This window comes from Struthio camelus, chromosome 17 (genome assembly GCF_040807025.1).
Source record: "Struthio camelus isolate bStrCam1 chromosome 17, bStrCam1.hap1, whole genome shotgun sequence".
In the NCBI taxonomy this organism is placed as follows: Eukaryota; Metazoa; Chordata; class Aves; order Struthioniformes; family Struthionidae; genus Struthio; species Struthio camelus.
In genome coordinates, this window is record NC_090958.1 from 2,467,273 (window position 1) to 2,486,665 (window position 19,393).

At 51.4% G+C, this 19,393-nt stretch overlaps 1 protein-coding gene across 3 annotated transcripts in view; it reads left to right on the forward strand.

Moving 5' to 3' along the window:
* Positions 1-7,621: 7,621 nt before the first annotated feature.
* The window catches only part of AIFM3 (AIF family member 3), a 75,332-nt gene continuing 63,560 nt past the window's right edge, over positions 7,622-19,393 (forward strand). For all 3 annotated transcript variants that reach the window (XM_068910643.1, XM_068910644.1, XM_068910645.1), the window contains exon 1: positions 7,622-7,719. The gene's annotated coding sequence lies outside the window, so the exon portion shown is untranslated. The remainder of the gene's footprint in view (positions 7,720-19,393) is intronic.

The following is a 19,393-nucleotide window of genomic DNA, read 5'->3' on the forward strand; positions in this document are numbered from 1 at the left end:
GAGCACACAAGCTCTAGGCTCTGGGCCTGCCCCGCAGGGCCCAGCTCCACCTCCCAGCCCACCAGGCCCTCATCTGCGCATTCCTTCTCCCCACAGCCCCTTTCCTGCACCCAGCTTTTTCCCCTGAGCTACCCCATTTGCCCAAGGCCTCTGTCTGCAGTGATCCTACTGTGGCCTACAGGGATTTGCCACATCTTTCTTTCTTCAGCCTCCTCCAAACCTCTCCTCTTTCTTTCTCCCTTCTCATTAACTTCCTTTCCCCCTTCCTCCCACTCTCCTTCTTTTAACCCTTCTTAGTTGCAGTTGTTTTCCCCCACTCCCCTCCTCTTCCCAGGTTTTTTCTCTTGAGGAGGGCAAGGGAAAGGCAGGATAGGGCTGTGCAGGGAAGGGCAAGGCTATTTTCCCAAGAACATGGGGCAGCAGAGGCTTGCATCCAGCATCTACAGTGCTCTTTATGGCATTTCCTAAGAGCCCCATGAGAGCATCCCACACCATAACACTGGATGCTGCGCCAGTTTTGCTGTGACACACTTGCCACGGGCTGGAGAAGTGTGAGAGGGGACTGCTGCACTTCAGCCAGTCAGTGAGCTCAAATAAGGGCCATGGTCCATCCAGCTCCTGCCTAAATGTGGGACGGGAGACCATTCAGAGACAAGATCTGACTGATTGTCTTAGCTCACAGCTCACAGCTCACATCCAGTCCTGTCCATCCTATCCATCCCACACCATCCTCCTGCCACAGACAGGCTGCTCACTCCAGGAAGGATTTCCTCCTGGCTATGTATCAGGAGCTGTGGAAGGAGCTTGCCTGGTGCTGTCCCCCTTTCCAGGCCTCATCCCAGCTCTGATATGTGTATGTCCCAGCCCCAGGGACAGCTTCGTGGCATGCTTGCCTGCCTGCCTGTGGCCAGCAGCCTGGTGATACTGTTGGGGAGGCCTGGCAGGCCCTTTGCTTGCTGCTCTGCCCTGAGCACTCAGGGCAAAGAGCTGTGAGACACTGCTACCCTGCAGAGGCTGGGCACACAGCATGCCCCAAACCAGCCTGGGCCCGCATAGGGGCCTGCAAGTGCTGCAATGTCAAGGGAGTGGTCCCCTCCAGCTCCAAGTCCTGGCAGTCTTGCCATATGCAGAGGGCATCTTGCCTGCTGAAGGAGAAGCTCGATAAAGGAGAAGAGGAATCCCATGCCCATCAGCCAGCCAAGGAGCTGTGCCTCCCCTCGTGGAGTGCACATGGTAGGCATTCAGCCTGGGAGAGGATGGGGGAGTCCTGTGGGGCACAGCCCTGGGGAAAGCAGGCCTGGAGGTGTCAGTGGGTCCCCTGTGGGCCAAAGAGGCCTGATCCCTGATGGCCAACGCTTGGATAGGAGGTGGCCAGTCACCAGCCTGGAGCTGGCAAATGGGTGTTTATGGGGCTGGAGGTGTGAATGTGCAGTTCCTCTGCCAAAGACTTCCCAGACTATCCCAAGGCGCCAGAGTTATGGGATCACCCCAATGGCTTCCCTACCTCTCATGCAGCTCAGCCCTTGCCCACCACATCCCTACTCTGCCTTTCCTGTGAGCCCAGCCTCCCACTCTGGCCCCAGGCCCCCTGTGTGCCCCTGGGCTGGAGGAGCACATGGCACTGTGCCTGCCCCAGGGCTGCGGGAGGAACCAGCCCAGCCCCTTGTCCTGAAGTTCTGCCATGCGCATGGCACAGTAGCATGGGGGGCACAGTTAATTCTGGGGCGATGGGAGGTATGCAGCTGCTTTATCTTTGTCTTACTGCCCTGCAGGTTCTCTTCCTGTTCCCTGGGTCTCTGTAAAACTAGCCCCGACCCCCACAAAACAGGGCACAGAGCTGAGAGTAGCCAGCATGGTGGGATAAGCTGCCCAGCGTTAGCCAAGCCTTGTCAACTCTGCAGGCAGAGGCACCAGCATCAGAGCACACCTTCAGGCCCTGTCCCACAGCATCCTCCATCCCCACTAGAAGCCCACAGAGCATGGGGGTTGAGCCCTTTGCAACTTACTCCAACCCTCCAGAGTGCCCAGCAGTGGCTCAGAAGCCAGGCAGGTGGCAAGGCAGGAAGGGCAAGACATGGCTGGGACAGATGGGGAATAGGGGGACATTTCATTCCCTATTGGAACAGTGACTGGCCCTGTGGTCTGGGCTAGTGCAGTTCCTAGGATGGTGGCATCTCTTCCCAGAAGAGCTCCCCGGTATCCCCATGGCATGGCCACACTGCTGTGACTATTGATGGGAAGGCGAAGGGTTGTTCTGATTTGAGGCCCCAGTACTCAAGATACTGTGTAGCTTCACACAGTAGGGGTGTGAAGCTCCTAGCTTCACTAGGGGTGCTCCAGTGAGGGACTGCCTGTGCTCCCCAGGCCTCCTTATTGTCAGCTGTGAGTGATGTACCAGGCAACAGTGCGTGAGAGCTGGAACAAACTATGGACATGTGAGAGCAGGAAAAGGCATGGCACTGAAACAACTGAGCACTCAGAGCTGCTAGCTACACCACTCAAAGCTGTTTGCTAAGGGTTGTAAGGATGCAAACAGCTTTGTCCCCAAAGAGGCGGCCCTGCTGGGAGAGCAGATGGCCTTCCCCAGCCCATGTTATTTGGGAGAGCAGATTGGATAACTGAATGGCTCCCCTGACCTTGGCATCTATGAAACTATACGCACCAATGCATAGCCACTGTGGCATTGCAGGTCTGCCCTGACCAGAGTAAACCTCTGATGCCACACACAGGAATGACATCAGAGCATCTGAGTCAGCACCTGGAGCCCAGCACTGTCCCTCCAGCTCTGAGAACAGCACATGGAGACAGAGGCAGGGGACCAGGAGCCAGTGTGGCATGCATGGGCAAGGTACTGCTACTTTTCCTGGCCCCAGCACAAGTAGGTCAGTCTGATGAACGCAGAGAAAAGTGAAACCAGAGTCAAAAGGAGGAGGCTGAAGTCCACCCTGAGGCCTGGGACACAGGCAGAGAGCACAGTAGGAGTTAGGCATTCATACAACCGGACAGCCACCTATGGGACTTGGGCCCTTTTCTCTGCCTGTACTGCTGTGGCTCAGAATGAGCACCAGCCTTGGGGCCAGCTAAATGCCATCAGCTGAGCCTTACTGCCCCAAAGCCCTCCTCTCAACATCAGAAAGCAGCTCTGCAGTATTTATCTAGGACTCACAGCTTGTGCTCAGGGCCTGCAAGCAGGCTGGCAGATCCTTCCTGTGACCTGGAGAAAAAGGTGGAGGGCAGCCAGGGTGGAGGGCCTATGGGGTGTTGCACTGCTTGACTCCAAGCATGAGCATCTCCTGCAGCAAGTCACACCTCTGCATAAAGGAAACCTGGAGAATCCATTCAGAAGGCAAAGGTGGGGCTTGGAGCGGTAGATTAGTCTGGTACTATGCCCACATGGATGGCAGATGCACAGCTCTTAGCTAGGCATGCCCTGCCATGTTGGCCAGTTGTTGTGGCTGCAGTGCTGTCGGTGCCTGTGCAGGTGCCTGTGTGCATCTTGCTTTGCTCATGCAAGTGCTCCAGGGCTAGCTGCTGACTGAGTAGCTGGATTAGGAGCTCAGCATGGGCTCCCAGCCTGCTAGGCACTTGCTGCAGTCTGCAGGGAGTTTTGCAGTCTGCTCAGTGCTGTGGGCATTTGTGGCTGCTGTGCTGGCACTGGCAGGACAATACAGCCTAGGTGGATGATGCTGCTTACAGCCAGCCTGCCATTGCAGGTATCCTGGCCTTGGGGGCTGAAAGCAGTATAGCTATGAGGTTTGGCAACCTCAGAGACTGCAGGCTGCCCACACGTCCTGCCATGGTGCTTCCCTGCCAGAGCTGAGTCACCTCATCCCAAGGATTGGAGAGCAGCAGGGGCAGCGTAGCCATGAGGTGCTGTTGGTATCTTGCCAACCTTCCTATGGGACAGTTTGGTCATCTTTGCATGGCACAGCATGGAACATGGCTATGGAGGATCCTCTTGCACCTCTCCTGAGAAGCTTGCATGCTCGATTGGTTCTCTGAAATGCCTATACACCAATGCGCGCAGCATGGGGAATAAGCAGGAAGACTTAGAGATCTGTGTGCGGTCGCAGGGCCATGATCTCATTGCAGTGACAGAGACATGGTGGGATAGCTCACATGACTGGAATGCTGTCCTGGATGGCTATGTGCTTTTTAGGAAAGACAGGCCAGGAAGGCGAGGTGGTGGAGTTGCCCTTCATGTGAGGGAGCAAATGGAACGTATGGAGCCGTGCCTCGGGGTGGATGAAGAGCGAGTTGAGAGCCTATGGGTAAGGATTAAAGGGCAGGGTAACATGGGTGACACAGTGGTGGGGGTTTACTATAGGCCACCTGATCAGGAAGAGGAAGTCAATGAGGCCTTCTACCGACAGCTGGAAGCAGTCTCACAATCACAGGCCCTGGTCCTCATGGGGGACTTCGACCACCCTGACATCTGTTGGCAAGACAGCACAGCTAGGCACAAACAGTCGAGGAGGTTCCTGCAGAGCACTGAGGATAACTTTTTGACACAGGTGGTGGAGACGCCAACAAGGAGAGGTGCGCGGCTGGACCTTGTCCTAACAAACAAAGAAGGTCTGGCTGGAGACGTGAAGGTTGGGGGCAGCCTTGGCTGCAGTGACCATGAGATGGTGGAGTTCAGGATCCTACAAGGAGGGAGCAGGGCAATGAGTAGGATCGCAACGCTGGACTTGAGGAGAGCTAACTTTGGCCTCTTGAGGGACCTACTTAGGGGAATCTCGTGGGGTAGGGCCCTACAAGGAAGAGGGGGTCCAGGAGAGCTTCACTTCCTCCAGACTCAAGACAGGTGCATCCCTCTGAGTAAGAAGGCCAGCAAAGCGGGCAGGAGACCTGCCTGGATGAGCAAGGAACTCCTGGCAAAACTCCAACAGAGGAAGGAAGTCTACAGAATGTGGCAAAGGGGACAGGCCCCTTGGGAGGAATAGAGGGACATTGTCAGAGTATGCAGGGATGCGACCAGGAAGGCTAAGGCCCAGCTGGAATTAAATCTGGCAAGGGATGTCAAGGACAACAAGAAGGCCTTCTTCAAATACGTCAATAGCAAAAGGAAGCCTAGGGAAAACGAGGGCCCGCTGCTGAATGGGGCGGGTGCCCTGGTGACGAAGGCTACAGAGAAGGCAGAGTTATTGAATGCTGCCTTTGCTTCCGTCTTCACTGCTAAGGCCAGTCCTCAGGAATTCCAGACCCTGGAGACAAGAGAGGAAGGCTGGAGAAAGGAAGACTCTCCCTTGGTTGAGGAGGATCAGGTTAGAGATCTTTTGTCCAAACCTGACATCCATAAATCCATGGGCCCCGATGGGATGCACCCACGAGTGCTGCGGGAGCTGGCGGATGTTATCGCTAGGCCACTCTCCATCGTCTTGGAAAGGTCCTGGAGATCAGGAGAGGTGCCTGAGGACTGGAAGAAAGCCAGCGTCACTGCAGCCTTCCAAAAGGGCAAGAAGGAGGAGCCAGGGAACTCCAGGCCTGTCAGCCTCCCCTCCATCCCTGGAAAGGTGATGGAACAGCTCCTCCTGGAGGTCATCACTAAGCATGTGGAGGACAGGAAGGTGATCAGGAGTAGCCAGCACAAACTCACCAAAGGGAAATCATGCTTGACCAATCTGATAGCCTTCTATGGTGGAAGGACTGGCTGGGTAGATGGGGGCAGAGCAGTGGATGTTGTCTCCCTGGACTTGAGCAAGGCTTTGGACACCGTCTCCCATCACACCCTCATAGGGAAACTCAGGAAGTGTGGGTTGGATGAGTGGAGAGTGAGGTGGCTTGAGAACCTGCGGGATGGCAGAGCTCCGAGGGTTGTGATCAGCGGCACAGAGTCTACTTGGAGGCCTGTAGCTAAGTGGTGTCCCCCAGGGGGCAGTCCTGGCTCCAGTCTTGCTCAACGTATTCCTCAATGACCTGGAGGAAGGCACAGAGTGCACTCAGAGTGCACGTTTGCCGATGATACCAAACTGGGGGGAGTGGCTGACACACCAGAAGGCTGTGCTGCCATTCCAAGGGACCTGGACAGGCTGGAGAGCTGGGCGGAGAGGAACCTCCTGAAGTTCAACAAAGGCAAGTGCTACAGGGTCCTGCACCTGGGGAGGACTAACCCCCTGCACCAGGACAGGCTGGGGGCTGACCTGCTGGAAAGTAGCTCTGCAGAGAAGGACCTGGGAGTCGTGGTGGACAACAAGATGAGCATGAGGCAGCAGTGTGCCCTTGTGGCCAAGAAGGCCAATGGTATCCCGGGTTGCATCAGGCAGAGTGTTGCCAGCAGGTGGAGGGAGGTGATCCTGCCCCTCTCCTCAGCCCTGGGGAGGCCTCACCCGGAGTACTGCGTCCAATTCTGGGCTGCTCCCCAGTACAAGAGAGGCACGGCACTCCTGGAGAGAGTCCAGCGGAGGCCTACGAAGATGATGAGGGGACTGGAGCACCTCTCCTCTGAAGAAAGGCTGACAGAGCTGGGCCTGTTTCAGCCTGGAGAAGAGAAGACTGAGAGGGGATCTCATCAATGTATACAAATATCTAAAGGGGGAATGTCAAGAGGATGGGGCCAGACTCTTCTCCGTGGTGCTCGGTGACAGGACAACGGGCACAAACTGAAACACAGGAAGATCCATTCTGAACACGAGGAAAAACTTCTTTCCTGTGAGGGTGACGGAGCACTGGAAGAGGTTGCCCAGAGAGGTTGTGGAGTCTCCTTCCCTGGAGCTATTCAAAACCCGCCTGGACGCGATCCTGGGCAAAGTGCTCTAGAGGACCCTGCTTGAGCAGGGGGGTTGGACTGGATGATCTCCAGAGGTCCCTTCCAACTTCAACTGTTCTGTGATTCTGTGATCCACACCCAGTGCCCAGGGATGGCACAGACATCAGCAGCTCAGTGCTGGGACCCACAAAGACACCCGCACCCTTTGCCCAGGGATGGCACAGCCATCCATACCTCAGTGCTGGGTGCCTGTACAGACACCTGCACCCTGTGCCTGGGGATGGCACAGACAGTACCTGGACCTGCATGGATGCCCACATTTCCTGGACTGGGGATGGCACAGAACTCCATGTGCTTGTGCCCGGGGATGGCACAAGCACAGGCACCAGGGTGCTGGGATCTGCGGAGACACCGGCACTCTGTGCCCAGGGATGGCCTAGATGCCCGCTCCTCTGTGCCAGGACCTGCACAGACGCCTTCAGCCTGTGCCTAGGGATGGCAGAGACACTTGCAGCTCGGCGCCAGCACGTGCACAGACACCCGCACCCTGTGCCCAGGGATGTCACAGAAACGTGCACGCCTGCACCCAGGAACAGCACGGAGACCCGGAGCCTTGCACTCGGGGTCCGCACAGACACCGCAGCTGCGCTCCTGGCAGACCCCCTATTCCCCCCGCTGCCCGAGCTCGCCGCTGCGCCGGTGCATGCGCGCTACCCCAGCCCTCGCGCCCGGTGCGCAGCGCGACGGCGGCGCCCGCCGTGCCATGGTGCCTCGCGCGGCGGGAGCGCTGCGCTGTGCGGAGCCGCGCTGCCATCCCTCTGGCCCTGGCCGCGGCCGCAGTGCCGGCCAGGTAGCTGCTGCGGCGGGGCCCGGGCAGCCGCCCCGCCCCGGCCCGCCCCGGCCCGCCCGCCCGGGGGCGGCCGCGCGCCCCCCGCTCCGGCGCGGCCCGGGCCGCCGCGCCTGCCGCGATGCCCTTCACTCGCACGTCGGGGCCGCCGCTTGCTGCTCAGGTAAGAGCGGGCTGCGCGGAGCCGCGACCGGGGGAGCCGCGGCGAGCCGGTAGCGCAGGGAGCCGAGGCGCCAGCACCGCGGCCGCTCCCGCAGCCGCTCGGCGTGGCGGAGCCTGAGCGGCCCTGGCTCCGCGCCGCGGTGCCCTGCTCGGAGGGGGACCCCGCTTCCAGTGCGGGAGGCGCTGCCTTCCGCTCCTGGGGCCCGACTGGGATCGCATCCAGCTGTCCTGGGCTGAGCACCGTGCCTCCAGTCGGGCGGGATGTCCTGGCGTGACCCTCTGTTATCCTCCACGCGTGGAAATAACGGGCGTGCAGAAGCTGTGCACCTCCGCACTCATTGGGTGCTCTATGTGCGACCCTGATGCCCCTCTTTGCAGGGAGCACTCTGCAAGGACGAGACCAGGGGAGGAGCAGCCTTGTGCCTGCCTCAGCAATACAGAAATACTGCTGGTGTTTTATTATCTATCTTAAAATACAGCAATTGCTTGAGAAATCAAAACACCAAGAAAATGGACTATGATTGCTTACAGAGACAAGCTTCATGGCTTATTAACAGTGGTTCATCCTAAGCTGCCCTTTGTGAAATAGCCTAATGCTCTGTGTGCACTGAGTTTGTTTGTCCCCTGTTTGGGAGACCATAATCCCATCTGGGCAAACAGCCATAGTTTCATAGGCCAGCATCTGGAAGACTGGTGAAATGCATATGATCCACTCATGTACTTGCAGACACAAATCTGCCTTTGCATGAGTGGGTGGGGAAACTATACTGGCAAAAGTGTGGATAACTGCATGTTCTCCTCTTTCTGAAGGTTAACATGAAATTCTGAGCATGGTGGATTGAGGAAGAAATTCTGTGATGTTGTGCTTAGTTGCTAGTCTTGGAAAACGTTACCATGATAAACTTCTTTTGCACTGTTTGCAGATTCTCTAAGAAGCATCTTTTTCTCTTGTGCCATAGTAAAATGCTAACAGTAGAAAGCAAGAAGAATTGAAATGCTTTTGTATTGTGAAATGCTTTGATTTTGCATGGAGCAGTCTGTACCTGGGAGACTTTTGAGCATTTCAGTATTTATTGGTGTACCTTTGAGATCTGAACCAAATGTCTTGTTTAATTATTAATTTCAGAACATTTCCAATCCAGCTTGCAAAGGACATATTAGAGTTGTGACACTCAGAGCGCTGCTGAATGAGCCTTTAACCTGGAGCATATGAATTGCTGAAGCAGCAGCCAGTAAAACAATTTTAGCTAATTGTAGTCTGACACAGTTTTCCTGCTGCACTTCTTCAAGAGCCGTCAGACATGTTAAATGGCAGCTTTGTAGCTATATATATAACCTGACTGACAAAACCTCCTTCCAGTGACAAGATGAAGTGCACTAGGACATGGCCTTCCCAATTCTCACCAGCAGAGACAGAAATCCAGGCAAATCTCTCGCACTTTGGGCCTTTTCAGCTCATTGACAGGGCTATTTGGCTTCATGAGATATACTCAGTGTATTGCAACACAAGATTTGCTTCTGTTTCTTGTGGACATTGGAAAGCAATTATCTGGCAAACCTGGATCCACTTGTTTTCTGTAGGCCAGTGCAAAGCAAATCTCTCTGTGTGCACCAGACTACTTTCTGGGAGAGCGCAAGAAGCAGCTGGGGAATTAAAGGCTTGGAGAGGAGGGTATGCTAAGGAGAGGGGAAAGAGGGCACCTACCACGGGTTCCCTGGAAGGCAAGTTAGTAAGAGAGCAGGAGGGAACGGAAGGGAATGGTGAGGATCTGATGGTGTCTGCACACTGAGACAGAGTAAGCCACGCAGGCCTTGCTGGACTGTAGGGACTATGAAGCCCTAGGAGCTGGAAACAGGTAGGAGAAGATGGGTTCCCCGGGTCTGAGGGACAGGAAGGAAAATGCAAGGAAACTGGGAGTGAGAGGGTTATGACAGTGGGGAAGGGGAGTTGGCTGGAGAGCTGTCAGGAATCAGGGCTAAGCAGTGGTAGAAAGAGGGAGGTAATGACTTGGGGAGCTAAAGCAGAGACAGGTGTGGGATTCTGAGCACAGGAAGGCCAGGGTGCCTGGGACTCAGGCAGAGATGAGAGAAAGTAAGTTTCCCCCACCTGGCTTCTGCCCGTCAGCCCCCTTTAACTCCCACTCATCTGCAGTGCAAGGCAGGGGGGCCTGTTGGGCCAGCCACTGTGCAATGCTAGGCTGGTACATGACCCTTCTGTGCAAAAAGTGTGATTATATCATGAGTGCAGCATCCTCGGGATGGAGAGGCAGGATCCAGTTATACAAACAAGGGCGTTTTCCTTTACCAGTCATGCACCCTGCACTGGGAGGCTGATTTGTATAAGTGCTGGGAGCCTGGAGCCTTTGGAGGTTTGTAGGGGCCCTCTATGTATCCTTTGTAGTACAGTTCCTGAAATCAATGATACCTAAGTTTCAGTATCGAGCCCCATCTGTTTTCACCCCCAAATTAATTTTAAAAATACAAGTTCAACCTGCTCTAAAAATGGAGTCCTCTTTCATGCTGCTTTGTGTAATTTGATTGCTTTCTCAATGGTTCTTTCCATGCTTTTCCTATGGCAGGCAGACTCTGTGCACCTTCCCAGGGTCAGTGCATGGTCTGTTGCACATTTTCTTGCTAACACAGGGCGTGCAGTATGATCCCCAGGGCACTGAAAAGAGCCTCTCAACCTCTGATGCTCTAGCCACACCTGTGCTGCGTTTAGACTCCCACGTCCAGAGGAGAGATGTGCTTTCCTTGGCAGCAGAGCCTGTGTTTTTCTGGAGACAGAGCCAAAAGCCAGGCCTGGGGAGCAGCTTGACTCAGTGGAGTCAGACATTCCAGGGAACGTGACCTGGAGCTTCTGACACTCCTGTTTTATCCCCGTGTTTCTGAGTGGTTGTGAGTGTTGGCAGCTTGGCAATGCTCTGGATGGTACACCGGGCAGAGGACAGACTCCTGGGCTAGCAGAAAGGGAGGCTGCAAGCAGCTTAGGATGTTAGCAGGACTTTGTGCCAACAGCTGGCTTGGTTTTAGTGGAGTCCCTCTTTGCTGGGCAGCATGAACACGTGCAGACAGTAGGAAGGCGGTTGTAGTGTATGTGGTACTAGGTTCAGCTGTGCTTGGACTAACAAACTGACAGAGCCACAGCAAGAGTTGGAGTTTGAGCGCAGTCCCGCCACCATCTGCATCACTGGTGCAGGAGAGGGCTGGAATTGTCCCACAGAACAGAGAGATGGAGGAACAGAAATGGAGCTCAACAAAATGGAGCACAAGGCTATGCACTGAGGGTCCAACATCTAGAATTTCAGCTGCAAAACAGGAGCTCCTCTTAAGAAAGTGATAGAGGAGGAAAAATCTGTGTGTACTCATCAGTGACAGGATGTCATGGAGTCACCACCATCAAATGATCCAGCAGATAGGAGTGTTAATATTGCTGTGCCAGGCATGGTTTGACATTGTGGAAAGTGGTGGCCCACCGTACAGCTTTGGTAACCTCTATTTAAGTCAAACTTGAGCAGGCTCAGAGAAGGTCCCCAGTAAAATAAAAGAAATGGACAGCCCTTGTCTTAAGAGGACACCAGGAAGACTGGCTTATGCAAAATGGTGCCTGGGTGCAGATCTGATTGCTATGAGTGAATACATTGGGATAAACACCAAGGGAGGAAAAGAACTGTTGAGGGTAAAGGACAGTATTGGCAAAGGGAAGGGGGGTATATTTAGGAAGAAAATTGGAGAGGGTTTGTTGTAGTTCTAGACAAGGCCTTCTGGTATGCTAAGTCTTGTGGTGGGGACTGGCTGCTGGTGGAGCAGATATCTGGCCTAGTGAATTAAGGTGGGTGTGTGCCTGGCCACCCAGTGCTGGGCAGTGCATGGTGCAATCGTGGGACTAGGAGTCTGGGATCACTACTGGGTTGCAGTATTATGAGATGAGGAAATCGAAGCGAATTGGGCTGTGAATCCCAGTGAAATTCTGGACTCGAAGGGGCTAAGTGAGGTGCCGGTAGGCCTGAGGTTAGCAGTAGATTGATATAGTGTCTGGGGACTATCCTGGGCCTGACACCAAAGAAAGAGGTCTCAGGATTCATGTGGAAGCCCAATGCCTGGGCCCTGGGCCAGCTGTCAGCCTTGGGAGGAGGGATGCCCTCCTCTTTCCTACACTGTGTTTGCATTAGGCGTACCACAGCACAGCCTAGTTTGAGCTCAGTCAATAGGTATCAGAGCTAGTCTGCCATGGAGGAGAGAGTTCAGGCTGCACTGTGGAACACACTGAGCGATTTCAGGAGAGCTCCACAGAGAGACCCTTGTACTGGCTATGCAGTTTTTGCTTAGATTTGTTTGTAGGGTGTGCCTAAAATGGGTCTCTTGCTGAAACTGCTCAGCGATTCCCACTGTGTTTTGTTTTAAAGACAATATTGTGTGTGTACAGAGAATTGGCAGAGAGGTAACTCTGCGGTAGATATGGTATGGTTTAGGATCAAGGGTTATTTTTTTCCACAGCAGGAGCCAGAGTCAGAGCCAGCACTTTCCTGCTTATACAAACACTGCCACCAGAATGCAGTCAGATGCTTTTGAGCCTGAAGAATCCCACTCCTCTTGCTTTTCTGCTCAAGAGCTTAAGCTTCAAAGCTGTATCTCGGTTTCTTACTAGACAGCTGCTCTGATGCACAGGTTTACCTTTCCTCTTCAGAACAGATGAGGTTTTTGGGAGACAAGTCGGACCAGCATTGAATTCCCAGCTTCTGAAAGGGAAAGAGAAACCATTCCGGAGGCACTGCCCATCCAGGAAGGACAGACACTAAGGCTTGAGCTGACAGATGTATATAGGACAATCATTAAAACTGCAAAGGCTGTTTGTAGTGGAGCAAGGCTTCTAGGAAATGTGGAGCTACTGTGCATCCTCAGTTCCTTTATGTGACTGATGAGTGTGGCATTGTGTGCTGGTAGAGGAGGAACTGAGGAGCACAGGGCAACATGTATTCAGGATTATAAATAAGAAAGTTGTGTTACCTTATTTTTGCATATAGTTTCTGTTCTGAATGAAGAGTTTAGATGGAAAACAGGTATGTGTGTCATAATGTACTGTATGACTTCAGAAAGCCCAGACTGCTGGGTGACTGAGTAGACACAACTGAAGGCACCACAGCTATATGAAAGACCTGGCCAAGAGATGATGTAGTCTGTGGTAGTTGCTGCATGAACCATTCGGTGGGCCTTAAGAGGGAAGGTAGGAGGAGAACTGTAGAACAGGAGTGCATACATACTCATTTGGAGAAGGGCCAGCATCTTGGGTTCATCCTTTTACCTTTGTTCTCCTGTCTCACAAAGTCAATTTTGAGACATTCTAGCTCTAAGATGTAGGCTTAGCTAGAGCATCTGTGTGAGAGCTGGGAGCAAAACAACATCATACATTGAGCACTGTCTTGACTGTCCAGGATCGATCTGTTTTCTTCTTGTTGGCCTGCCCTCAACTCCCAGCTACAAGATGTTTCTTGAAGACCAGCATCTCTTATATGAACAGTGAGTGCAGTAGAAAAAAAGCCATTATTGATAGATATCTGGGACCTTCCTAAAACTCTAGGTATCTGTTGGGAAGATATTCCTGGGATAAAGGTACCTCCGTTGACTTTTTCTCCCAAGCACAGGATCTTCTTTCAGGCCTAGAGCAGCATGGTGTGTTGTAACTCCAAGAATAGGTACCCAGAGAGCCAACGTGACTAATAAGATCTAAGTGTGTGGAGCAGACTGTGTTGATGAGACCTATTTTAGACATGCTTATGCTGAGCAGGAAGGAAATGGCTCTGACAACTTCTGACTTGGACTCTTCAGAAACATCCAAGAAGGATACCCCTAGAAGAAGGTGCTGAGTTCTTCAGATGGTAACATCACCATGAATCTGAAAATTATGTGCAGTCACTGATCCTTCTTCTGAGGGACAAAGTTACAGAGAGTGAAATAAGTGTATACATAACACAAACAATGGAACCAAGCTATGATAAAAAGAAAATTTAATTATATGCAGGGGCAGTTAAAAATAGCAGCTCCTATTGAGCATGCAACTCTAGGACATTCACTAGAAGACCTATGCTACAAATGACTGAAAGCTAAAAAAATAAAAGTGCCACAGGGAAGAGAGAGAGATCAAGGGCACAGCTGGATTCTTGGTTCTGCAGCAGCAGGGAATCACTGACCTGAAATGGCCGAGAGGAGCCTCAGGAGTAAGCCTTGCTCAGTGCTACAGAGGAAGTTGAAAAACCCCCAGAGACCAGTGCCAATCTGCCCCAGGGGAAAATTCCTTCCTGACCCCCAAACCTGGCAATTGGCTATTCTCTGCACATGTGAGCAAAACCTGCTTCCCAGCCAGCCTTGTGTGAGTTCTCATGCCCACTGGGGACACCAGCACTGCCTGACCCCTTTCCTCTTTCAACCTGGAGCCACCTTAGGGGCTTCAGAGAATGGCAGAAAAACACAAACCTGATATACCTGAGGAAAAAAAAATCCTTCCTGGGCCTGCAGGAGACCACTAGGTGCTCCCAAGTGTTCGGTAAGCAGTATGACACTGATAACATTTTGAACATCTTCACATCCCATTTCTTATGGGTACTGCATTTGGCCCTGGAGAAGATATGGATAAGTCTCATACTGCTGAAAATGGATTTGCTTGTTCTTTGCAGGCTACTGAATCTCAACTTTTTCCACTGATAGCTGCGTGAAAAGGCTTGGTAGCTTTTGGGACCTCCAGGTGTGTGTGGGGTCTTCTCATCTCACCAAGGCATTGGATCTGTTCTCCAAAGCCTAAAGCGGGATTTAAGCCAGATCCAGCTTTGAACCTCACCCTTCTTGGATTAGAAATTGGACCAGATGATCTCCAGAAGTTTCTTCCAACCTAAATTCATCCGTGATCCTATGGCTACACAATAACACTCTTTTGTGGTGCTCTCAGGTATGAGATTCATTGCCTTCCCGTCAGGAAATGCCTGGGCACAGTCTCTACTCCCAGTGGAGTGAGGGGAGGGGTTATCTTCATCTCCCATAGTAGGCATACACAGGCCAGCAGTGCAGTGCTAGTACAGGAACAATCTCCCTTCAAGCCTGCTTACTTTGGCCTCTTTGGGTCGGCTCAGCTGATGGGGCTTAGAAGAGACCTGGAGTTGGAAGATGCTGACCTTCCTCTGCTTTTTTGAGAGTGAAAACACTGTCCTTGCTGTCACGTGCTATTGCTGTCTGTGTCTTTGGAGGAGGGCCAGGCAGAAGAGGAACAGGATCAGTGGTCTTTCTGAGGCTCAGACAACCCAGAGGCCCAATGTTAGAGCAGGTGCTGGGCACTGCAGCAGGACTGTCTCCCTCCAAGTACGTGGTACCCAACAAAAGCCCTTCCTGGCAAAGGATTTCATCTTATTACATTGGAAGTACTTCCTCTGCAGAAATAATGCAAAAATCAGCAGGGAACATCCCCATGCTGCCACAGCCAGGAATCTGTGGCAGGAATCTCAGGTCAATCTGTATCACCACCTGATATAGAGTGACCTGAGACATCAAGCACAGGTGAGGAGAACTGGCACTTCTGAGAGTCCCATATCCTCAGGGGGAACATTGGTGACGTGATGGGGAGGGTCTGCCAGCTTCCCAGTTACAATGGCTCTATGAGGCTTTGCCAGGGAGCTCTGACCTCTGATTTCCATCAGCCACTCAAGCAGACCTTGCCCGAGGGAGGCAATGACAATATCCTCATTATACTGATGAACAGCCATTCCCTGGGACTAGTTAGAAGAAACATCTCTGCTGTCAGAGGTCCAACATTGAGGGCCACTTTGATCAGCATGCCGGGGAAGTGTACTGCACCAGGGTACTTGGCCACAGACCAGGTTGTGGCCACATGCCACTAGCATCAAGAGCCGTCACTACACTTAGCATCATACCCATTGCTGATTCCTGCTAGTGGATTTAGTCCTGCAATTTGACAGCAGATTCCTGTGCACTGGAATTTGTATTGCAGTGATGGGATTCCTTGCCAGGAAATGGCTAGGAAAACAATAAAATAGATCTTATCTCTCTGAAGTGGATGTTAGGGGATCATTGCCCTCTTCAGAACAATGGTGGATTACAGCTTTCCCTAGGAAGTTAAAAGCACATCCATCCCCTGTGGGTCACTCAGCAGGGAAGTGCTCTGGAAGAACACATGATGGCTAGACAAACTGGCACAAGAAGCTTCCTCCAGTGAAGCCTGAACAAGACCTGCCAAAAACGGGAGCAAGATGCCTTCCAGAATATTACTTTTCAAAGCCAATCCTGAGCAGAAGTGTCTTACCCGTCTTCAGTCTCCAAATGGAGAGGCTTACAACTGTGCCCAGTATAGCCAAATGCCGTAGACATACAGCTTCTCAGGAACGCCTGGGGAAATACCTTATGGTGTCCAGCTGGCAGTATTCTCAGTTCTTGCAGTGCCCTGGTCAAAGCAGATGAGTAAGGGACGCTGAGATTTACCCATGAGAGGCTTGGTAGCATCTCTGCAAAGTTCCTCAGGAATCCAAGCTGGGAAGGCAGATCGAGGCTGGCAAAGTCTTCGCAACTGTTTATGCCTGTTAGAGGAGAAGCCTGGACAGTTAATCCTGGGAAAAAGGTACCTGTACCCCGCAGAACCAGACCATATCCTTCCTTAGCAGCTTCTTAAGGTTTGTTGAGTGCTTTTATCTGTGGTCACGAAAGTCAGTATGGAAAGAAATTGTTGTCTGAACAGCATATGTCTTGATGGAGTCTTGGGTGGGGATGATGTCATAAAAAGGTGATGGGAGAAGGGCAGCCAGAACCTCAGCAAGGGATTTTGGAGGATTCTGGAGAGGGGCCAAGAATTGCTTAGTGTACTTGTGCATCAGGATCCTCTTTCACAACAGATGAATCAAGAATCAGGGGACCCCATGAACTCTGTTATGAATGTGTCCATGTCCAGTGCTCGGGGGAGAGGTCTCCAACTGATATCCCCAGTGGGTTGTGGTATTAGCTTGGATTACAAACCAGTATGTCTTGGAGATGCCCATGTCATTAAGCACAGTGAAGTCAGCACTCCGACACTGATTGAAGCAGACATCTGAGATTTCTAGGCAGGCGATATGGTTAGTCATAAACAGATGCTGACTGTGAAATGTTGCAATGGGATATCATGATACGGAGTGACTAGATGATAAAATGACATTCAATTTCAGTAAACACAAACTAACGCTCAGGGGAAAAATCCTAATTATACCTACAATGTATAATATATACATATGAACTTACTGCTTGGAAAAGATTTTGGAGTCACAGAAGAGTGTTCAATTAAAATAGTGGCCTGGGGCTCAGCAGCAATCAGAGAGGTAAATATGATGCTAATAATACCATTGGCAGTACTAGTTCCTTCTCTCAAAAATGGTGCAACCTCTGGCTCCTAAACTCTAGGCATAGATTGCCTGAACCTGTCAAGAAAGGCAGGTTGAAGTATCATTGTATGTCTGCCTTGTTCTTGCATGCTTGTGACCTGTAAGTGCTGTTTGCCACTGTCAAAGAGGGTAAAGATGGACATTTGGGCTGGCCTGGACAGTAATTCTTTTGTTTTTATATCCCTTTCTTGCAGTAAAAACTGAATGTTGCAATATTACATTTAAGCTACTGTGTGCTGAAAGTGCTTAGGGTTAGTAACACTGACTACTTTTCAACATTTCTTCTTCTGTTTAGGAGCATCATAGTTCTTCTGGTAATATACTTTCTTGTTGGATGATGCTGGAGACTCGTTTCATGGACAACATATTGCAAGGCTGATTCTCTGTTCACACAGAAATATTTTGAGATGGGATAGTATGTTCCTCAGTACCACAGTAGTTGCCTTATATTTTTTGGTAACCATGTCCTTGTTGCCCTTTTGTAGCAGATGCTTGAGGTGTTCCTGTTCATGTGTATAGCACAGAAGGTGGTTTTTTTCAGGGAGTAGATTAAAAAGTGGTTTATTGAGGCATGAAGATCTCTTGCCTTACCTTCTCTAGGTCAGTTCATTGCCCTTCAAAAGTTATCATGGTTTCATGGATGGTCTTGTAGTGAGTTACAATTCCATCTTGTTTTATATCAGTTTATTTCCCTTTTTCCTAACAGAGAGGAGGTTTTGGCCATGATTTCCTGCAGGACTGTGTCGTGCTGATTCCAGATCTGTACCTCTGAATGCTACTAGTGGTGGCATGATTCCAGCACGTCTTGTTAGTTGGTCTTGTGTAGCAGGCTGAAATGTGTCCACAACAAGCTGAGTCTCAAGCGACTTTCTGAAACATTTATATGTGCTTGCTGGGACTGAGGCTGTGGAGAGCTAAATGTTTTCTTATCTGGTACCTCTAGCTGGTATCCTACCAAGAATCATTTTGCTTTTGCCTGGTTAACGCCAGCACTCTGGAAATGAACATCTGTTTTGTTTAAACTGATTAGATATATGTGGCTTGCCCTCAGCCTCTGTGGTTTCCCTTCTCCATATTTAACTTGTGTGTGAAGTGACTTCTACACTGATGCCTTTTTATAGCCTACAGGAATTAAGTGTTTGTGGTTGTGCTCTCTTTCTGCTTTTCTGTCAGTCTCCTGTACGTTTTAGCCTGTTGGCCTTTAAGTTCCTGCAAGTTTTGTGAAGATGAGTGGCTGGGCAGAGGAGAGAGACCCAAAAGTGTGTGCTCTGCTCTGCTATTGCCTGCTCCAAGAGATAGTGTCTGGCTGGCCAGCCAGCCTGAGCACTGCATGTGTGCCTCAGCCCAGTCGGCCAGGACACCTCTAAAGGGCTTGATGGGACCGTTGGTGGGGGAATTAGAAGGTGAAGTGGACTTGAGGATATTACTTTATATGGCCATCTCTGAAGACCGAACAAGAGCAAGTCATGTTAGACAAATGGCTGATGGGCAGGAGCTCAGGCAGCACCTGCAGAATCCCTCATAAAACCAACCAGACCAGCTGGAAATGAGTCCCATGGCAGTCCTACTGGAGAGGAGCTGGGCTTATTGCAGTGAGGCACGTATGGGACCCACAGTTCTCCCATGCAGCACACGGCTTGTCCTGGTAGTTGTATTGCTTCCTCTGGGCTTTCTTGAGTGCAGAGGCCAGTTTGTAAGTATGCAGGGATGAGAGTGTATGTTTTGGAGGGATATAGCTTAAACAGAAAAGCTATATCTGTTATTTTGTGTCACTGCTTAACTAAAGGATACATTTGCGATGTTTTGAGGCAGTTTTGAGGAAGACGTATGTGCTCTGGAAATGCTCTATAGGCAAAGCAACTGGGGTATGTGTGTGGTTGTGGGTTATGTGGAGATACGATGCAGCAGTGGTGACTGTGCCTCCTGAGAATGCAGCAGATCTTCTAGAGAAGCTGCAAGCAGCCCTATTTCATGCCATAAAAAGTTTACTTGAGACACTGCTTCTTCCCCTGTGCTTTTAGCCAGCTGACTCCGGCGGTGTGCTGAAGCTGCTGGCTGGATAAGCTTGGAAGTGGGCAGAATTGCCTGGAGGTTTTTTTTTTAAACTCCCACTATTTAACTAAACTGAGTGATGATGTAACTGCTAACCTCTCTGGCAGGGTGTGTTCTGCAGAATAATATTTTATTGTCTTATCTTGTAAAGATAAACATGCATGAAGTGCTTAGCTTGGTGATAATGAAGGGCATTTCTATCTGACGTGTCAC